This window comes from Ambystoma mexicanum, chromosome 2q, assembly GCF_040938575.1.
Source record: "Ambystoma mexicanum isolate Mex_15411 chromosome 2q, UKY_AmexF1_1, whole genome shotgun sequence".
In the NCBI taxonomy this organism is placed as follows: domain Eukaryota; kingdom Metazoa; phylum Chordata; class Amphibia; order Caudata; family Ambystomatidae; genus Ambystoma; species Ambystoma mexicanum.
In genome coordinates, this window is record NC_090924.1 from 98,506,749 (window position 1) to 98,515,065 (window position 8,317).

Consider the following 8,317-nt stretch of genomic DNA (forward strand, 5'->3'; position numbering starts at 1 on the left):
TATTATTATTATTATTATTATTATTATTATTATTATTATTATTAATAATAATGTCGTATAAAGCTCAACACGCCCATAGGCCTCAGTGTGCAACTTAACAACATACAACTCAATAACAACAAGCAGAGAACATTAAAAAAAACGGTCATAGGCAGAACTACCAGTCAAAATGCAAGACAGCAGGAATAACGTGGCAAGCGGCATTTAACAAATCCCACGGGGGCACATGTGTATCAATTCAAGGTAATCCTCATATTGGTGTCAGCCAACATATCATCCAGGTTCTTACATGGACCAAAGAACAATGGGAAATGACTGTGGCCACAGCCTATTATCATGCAGTCTGTATTATTATTAGTACACCAGGTGTTATCTTGCATCCTCCGCAGAAACCTCCTTTCTAGGGTTCTAGTATAGTTGTGCCCTATTCGTTGGGGCAGCCATGCCAGGGCTTTGTTCCTGAGCTCTTCCCTAGGTACAGGACCCTGCGGGTTTTCCACATTTGTAATTGCGATGTGTCGTGGGTCCATAAGACGCCCCCCCGTGTCCCTGTCAACAACCTTGGGCATCAGGGATTTCCTAATACTTGTGTCCTTTGGTGGTGGAGCATTCAGGGTAGATTTAGAAGGGACCATTAGTCCAACTGGTTTCAGGATGGATGGGATAACACCATGGGGAGGTTCAAGCACTGAGTTCTGAGCTGGGCTAGTTGGTTCAGTTTGGGGTTCAGCGGTTTCCACAATACCAGCATGCAATGTTGCCAAAGAGGGCCAATCAGTTATATTTGCCCGGGCTATGTTGATTGGCCCCAAACGCTGCTCTGATCGGTTTGGCTAGAATTGTTCACTCTTTCAGTGTGTAGACGAGGGGAACTCATGTCCAATGAGTCCACCCAGGAGCAAAATTCCTCAACATGAGTGCATAGATCATAAGCTCTTTAATGAGTGGCCATCTCCCAGCATTAGTTCATTCGACATCCACCCCCGTCTTGTTGAAGGGGGATTGCACCAGTGCTTCTGTTATGGCGTCCTCCATCTTTTCCATTGGGGGCTGCACAGCCCCAGCCAGTGAGGAGGCAAACATCTTAGTACTACAAGTTTGATTCCCCTGGGGCAGGTCCCCGAGAACATGCAATGTTCCTTTGCTAACAGCTTAGGGTATAAGGGTGATAAGTCCTTCCCCACACTCCTGTGCGGGGTGGAGGGGGGGGAGAAGAAGTATCCCTGATTAATCCCAGTGGTTCCGGTTCAAAGGTATCATCCAGGGATTTGAGCTTCCTGACTTGGGGCACCACTCATGGAATTTTTTGCATGATTCAAAGTGACTTTGCATTGCCGACACAAACCCTGACTCATCGAACTATGCAAAGTGTATTTTTTGCAGTGCAAAGCCATTTTGTACTGCAAAAATGACTATGCACTGACTTTGCACGGCAAAAGATACACTTTGCACGGTTCCATGAATCAGGGTTTGTGGCGGCAGTGCAAAGTCACTTTTCAGCAGTGCCAAGTAATTTTGAACCTTGCAAAAAAATTCATGAATCGGGCCCGAAGAGCCGTTGTTTCCTTCGTGCACTCCATTGCATAACTTCAGCTAGTCGACTACTATTCATATTGAGAGCAGATGCCCCACAGGGTGTACTAGGTTGGCTATTAACATGTCCAGCTTGATAGGAGTCATTACCTTCCCCTACTCTAAGAGGTATGGACAGGGGGACATCTCAATTAAGGATGCAGGCGTTGTTTTTCGGGCATCGGGATAAGCATGCCCTCTGGTGTCAGGCATTTGTATAAATCACAATTATTATGTTATTGAAATAGCCCAAGATAACTACCAGGTCTACCCACAGACAACAGGTAACAGCGGCTCCCCAGAAGCTCCTTGCACCCTAATGTCCGTGAGTATAAGTGCTACAGCTCAGAAGAGCGCCACAAGCCCACACGCAAACCAATCTCGAAAGGCCTAAATCATGTCTTTTCTAACATGCCCAGTGTCTCAACCCAAATAGTCACTAATGTATGAGGCCTGACACGTCTCAGAAAACTCACCTGGGAGGCAGCATGGCATGCAGAACCAATCCGACTGAGAAGTAGACAATGCGCAGACCCGCCCAGAAGCCAGAAAGGGATCTTCGCTGCAACGTCGTGGTAATCCGGCACACACCGGCATAGTTAAGGTGGCGGAACCGAGGCAGCGCAAGAAGGCAGGTAGCTCCATGCAAGACACGTCGGCGGCTCAGGAAGCACCGCAGCCTCCAGGCACCCAGGAGAAAGAGCTCAAGGTGAGCTTGAGCCGACAAGCCACACCGGGGTGAGCGAAAACGTCACGCACGCAACCTGACCCATCCGTCAGCCAAATAGCAGAATATGCAATATGTGTACTGTATGTGTGTATTGTGTTTTAAACAATGCAAATCTAGCTCTGAAGCAAGCGAGTGCTGCACAATAAGGTCATACTTTCATAGAGTACAATAATATGGATGCAGTTAGAAGGATGGCCTTTTTTTAATTTTTTTATTTTATTGGTTTCAACTCAAACCTTTAAAATATTACACAACAAAACAAACCAACATTTAACATTTACATCTTAATAATGCCCCTGATACCTTCTTCCCTTCTGCACCTTCCAATGTTAACAGGGGACCACTCCCCAAAGTGATTTTCCCACTATACAGTCAGCCAATGTTTACTTTTTGGTCAATGACTATGGATCAGTTTTGTTTATCATCTCCTCGATTACTGCTAAAAACGAGGTCAGGGGCATAATTAGTTTCCGATCCATCCCGTTCCACAGATTCTGCCACCACTCCTCTGCACTCACTGATTGATGGTTTCCATACCACTGACCCAAGTGAATGGACCTTTCATTTTTTAGAGAGGGGCAGAATAACACAAGATGTTTGAGGGATTCCCGCTCCTTGCAACAGAAGCGGCAGGTAAAGTTTGGGTCGGTAACTCCTGCTCGAAGCCTGATGCGGTCTTTCGTTTTGTATGCATTCAGCCTGAATAACATGAATAGCCTGCATGCTTTTGAGTTTGGGAAGCGATTCATGTATGGTTGCAATACATTGTAGCTTCTCGCTTCCGCGGGGGCATTTTTCATAGCGCTAGCGAGCAGGCGCTTGCTACCTGTGTTGATCCAATCGGCGCGCCATATCTTCACTTTTGCTGCTGTCGGGTTTGAGTGGAGGGTTTGTAGACTGATGTTGTGGATTGTTAGTATATCGTCTCCTCGTTTCACCCATTGAGACAAAATGTCTGGGCCGTTGTCTCCCACATGATGAAAGATCTTGAATTGGAGGATTCCCTCTTCAGCTTTAGATTTCCGGAACAACGCTAATTGGTTCCAGCAAATCCTGGCATGCAGCGATACCAGAGCGAGTTCATACCTTATGCATGCAGTAGAGATTCCTATCGGAAGGCTTAATGCCTTGGACCAAAACATGTGCTCCAATGAAGCCCAATGTGTCAGTGGGCATCCAAAGGCATTTTCAGCACCGTATGTCAGAATCGGGACCACTTTTTGCTCATAAAAGTTTCTCAGTGGTCGTATTGAAAAGCGCCCGTATTTTTTATGGATTACAAGGGCCTGACATGCCAGCTGGCCGAATTTCCTCTTGGACTCAGTCACCCACGGGTCATCACAGATACTCGAGTTCAAAATCATGCCTAGATATTTTACGGAGTTTGACGTCCGGAGATCAACATGATTTAGTGACCACACTTGTTTTGAACGCATTTGTTTTTGACACATTCTTAGGTTTTCAAACACCAAAATTTCGGTCTTTGCTGGGTTGATCGTCAAGCTGTTCATGTTTACGTATTTTTGGACCGCGTCCAGTTTACGTTGGAGGCCGATCGGAGTTTGATCTAGAATTACCAGATGATCGGCATACATCAACCAGTTTATCGGCGATGAGTTGAGCTTCGGAGGGAAAGCCCTCACCGATTGAATTGCTTCTCCGATATCGAAAATGAAAAGGCTGAAAATTGCAGCTGCCAGTGGGCAACCTTGCTTCACTCCTTTGAGAGTCCTGATTTTGGCAGACAGGGTGCCCGCATGATCAAGCCGAATTGAGATTGATGTGTCTGTGTGTAACTCTTTGATTGCCGCGAGTAGGTCTTCCGGGCAACCCCAGATTTCCAGTTTATGCCACAGCACTTCCCGATCAATCATGTCAAATGCCATGGAAAAGTCATCAAAAGCTGCATAGACTTTCGTGTTTGTACGTATGGCTTCCATCTTCAGCAGATTTAAGATTAGCAGGTTCAGTGAGCACCCCACCATTTTCACAAAGCCTGCCTGTCTTTCGTCCACTTTTTTGGCAGATTGGGCCCACTTAGTCAGTTTGTTTTGCAGCAATGATGCATAGAGCTTACCTAGAACGTCAAGCAGTGCCACTGGTCGATAGTTTTTTGGTGACGCTCTGTTCCCTTTCTTAAATATTGGCACTATTATCCCTGACTTCCATGAGGTTGGCACTTGTTTCTGCGAGTTTATTCTTGCAAAAAGGTCGTAGCACAAGTCAGCCCACAGGTCAGGAAATTGTTTGATCATGAAGTTTGATAGACCATCCGGTCCCGGGGCCCTTGGGTTCTTCGTCCTCATTATTGCCTCTCGAATTTCAGCTCTTGAAAAGTGTAAATTCCAGTCGGATTCAGTTGTTGTGTGCATATGTGGATCCAGGGTTTTGTGATATAGTTCCATGAAATGCTGGACCCATTCAGCTTCCGTCACCTGGCATGTAAGCAGGGCCTCTTGTGGGGTTTCCATATCATTGATTGTTCGCCAAAACTCTCCGCTGTTCTTATTTGATAAGATCTTTAACATGGCCTCTGCGTCATTCTGGTGTAATACAAATTGATGGCTGTTTTTATATTGCTGTTTAGTTACTTTGTTTCTTTGCGTTATTTCGTCTTCTGGACCTTGATTATTTTTCCTGATTTCTGCTCGCATGGATCTTTTGCGTTGCATCACCATTAGATCAAAAGAATATTTTTTCCGGAATGACCAATTTTTCATTCTGTTATTTTTGCTTTTAAATTGCGCCAATATTGGTGCATATTCGATCTCAGACGGTATCAACTTGAATTGGGAGCATATGTTGACCACTTTGTGTTCTTCCCTCTTATTCGCAGACAATTTGATTCTGCTGAAATTTTCGATCCCCATTTTTTGCTTAGGACTCCTTTTGTGTAGTGAAATTTTGCTCCCAGCATTTCGTGGTCACCATTTTGCATTGCACAAATATTCAAAGATTTTATTCTCGCATGCAATGTGTCAGAGATAAAGATGTAGTCAATAGTCGAACTGGAGCTTTCACGCTGCCACGTGGGCTTCGGTGGAATGTCTCCTAGGGTACAGCCATTTAACATGGACAGGCCTCTTGCATTCATTTCTGCTGACCAAGTTTGAGCAAGGCGACCTTTGACGGCACTCTGGGGTTTAAAGAGATCAATATTTAAGTCGCCACAGAGTATCAAGCCAGATCCACTTGATGATTCGAGCAGATTGTCAATTATGGAGGAAACTTGATCTATGAAGGGATAAGACCCGGTTGATTGATGATTCCAGTACACATTAATTATGTGGATGACATCATAAGTCAACGGTTTCTCTATAAGCTTTCTTATTTCGCAGACTTGAATGTAGGGTGTATAATTTTTAGAGTTTATCAAGCAGTAACCTGAAGACCGTTTGATCAATGTTAACAGCCCTGCTACCGACCACCCCTTGTCAGCTTTTGTTGCTGGATTCAAAGCACCCTCAAATTCAGATGTCACGGGCAGGTCCCGAAGCCAGGTTTCTTGCAAGCATATCAGGTGCAAGTCTTGGAACCGAGCGTTATTGAACAGATGGAGAAAACTGCGCGTGTTCCATGACGCAAACAAACACTCCTGGTCCGAACTAGGCTTTGAACATTAGCTGGGATTTTTATTATTTAGAGCTGAAGCTAGCCAGTTCCATTCTTGCGTTACAACTTTTTCTTTTCCGTTAATTGGTGTTGAGTCCACTGTGATACCCTCTGACTCTCCATTGATTATCGTTATTTTGATTTTCGCCATCGGGCTTAATCTGTCTGCCTCGGCCTGCTCCCTGGCTACAGTGTTTTGGGAAGTGGGAGCTGAGTGTTGCCTGTAATAGTGTGACCCTCCTGACCCCTGCTGGATCTGTTGAAGCTGAACAAGAGCTTTAGAGCTATGAGAAGCCTCTCAAATCGGCGCCGTTTCCTTTAGCGTGTGTCGTGAGCCGCATATTCCATCAGTCTTCAGCGGTTTACTGCATCTTTCTGGCTCCGCTAATTTGTAAGTGTCAAAGCCCAGCGATAACAAATCTTCATCGGCCTCTAGAATTACATTCGCGATTATATTGGAGTTTATATGCAAGATCACCTTGTCTGTACACCGCTGGTCCCGGAATTCAACTGTTTGCAGATCTTTTGAATCCAGTGATCTAAGCCGAGGTATATGGTGAAGTAATCTTAACACATTAGATCTGTTCAAGATTAATTTATCGCCACCTGCCAAACTCTCCAACATAATTTTGATCAAGATAGGCGTTGCATCCGATCCATTTTTTTCCTGTCGGTTCTCAGTCTTATGATTGCTTCTTTTAGACGATGCGTCTTGATAGTGGTCGACTTTCTGTGGTGAGGCTTGTATGGCGAACGGTGCAGACATCACAGGCCCTTCGTTTTTTTGTGTGAGTTTTACTCCGTTCACTGCTTGTTGGCCGACTTCACAGAGATCCAACTTCTTCTTCTGATTAAGCAGTCTGTGTCTTTCCCATTTTGCTTGAAGCGTTATGAACTCCAGGCTCCTAGGTTCAAAATCTCTCTCCTCACCTTCTCTGACCGGAGACACCAGCTCACAACGCCTCTGGGTATTACCTCGTATTGATGTCGACCAGGAGCTCTGGCTCACTTCCGTCGTGACTCTTTTGGGCGATACTAGTTCTTTTTCCGGGATCTTCGGGTCAACGCTCAGTTTCGGGCCGAGTGTCACTTGGGAATATTTTTGTGTACCTTGTTCACCGAGCGGTGCTTTCGTAGTAGCGACGCACTCTGGTTCTGTCTCCTCATAAACAGATAGGTCCATTAACTCTTTATGAATTGCCAGGTCTTCCTCGCCTGGCAGAATTTCAACTGCAGACGTCTTATTTTCCACTGTTTTTGGTTGGACCGCTGCCTTATCATTGATAGTGTCCGCTTGTTTAAGACTTGAAGTGATTGCTTTGTCAAGCAGTTGGAACATGTTCAGATTCCGTAAAAATTTTCGTGCACCCTTTTGTTGATTTTTTTTCTGAGCAGGTATATTCTTTTGCTTTTTCTCTGTGCAAGGTGGAATTATTTTTGCAACCATATTGACTTTGGTCTGAGTTTCAGAGTGTTGATTTCCGAAAATGGGGAAAAGCCCGGCGGAGGTCTCAATAGCCGCGGGGCGTTCAATCAGCTCAATCACCTGAACTACTTCATTTGCAAGAGGCTTTGAGCCAGATGCCTTTTGAGAGTCTAGTAAGGCAGGGTTTGCAGCATTTTTGGCTTGGTGGAAGGCCGTGTTAAACGACATGTCTAGAGCATTAGGAAGCCCCACATTTGCACTCTCCGGCACGCCGTTGTTTATGGGAATCTCTACCACAGATGCATCCAATGGTGATACAATGTTGTGCACAGGGGACCCCGGTACATTCCCTTCTATTGTGAGACTTTCCAGTGGTCTGACACTCAGGTTCTGAGATTGCAATGGCTGGAGCAGTCGTGTTGAATTCCTGGTCTGCTGCTCAGCATTAGATACGGCTTTTCCAGGGCATTGTAACTCTGGCCTTAATGCCTCAGTCATGTCGCTGACACAACCCAGATCTTCTCCTCTTTGTGTGATCCGAGATTTTTGAAAGAGGGACAAAGCTTCCTTCGCAACCTCTGCAAACAGTTTTTTGTCGATCGTGTCATTCTGTTTCACATTGTTTAAAGAATTCCATCCTGCCATTATATTGTGATTTAGCTCCTCTTGTTTGCCTTTTGGTCAGTGTGAGATAATTCTAAATGCAACACTTTTGAGTTCATCATGGCCAGTAAAGTTGTAATGTCTTTCACATTTTCGTTTAGAGATTCATACAGCTTGGTGAAGGGCGTTAAGGAAATAGCCATTGCAGATGTTAAGGCTATTAAGAGTTCATTTGCTGGTACATGCGCACAAGGGGCTGCACGTCCCTCTCTTCCTTTCTCCTGAGAGACACGGGGTACTCGTCTATACCAAGCTCTTTCTCGCCGTATTTTAGGAAAAGGGCATTCGATAAATGACAAATCTCTTGCGGTTGA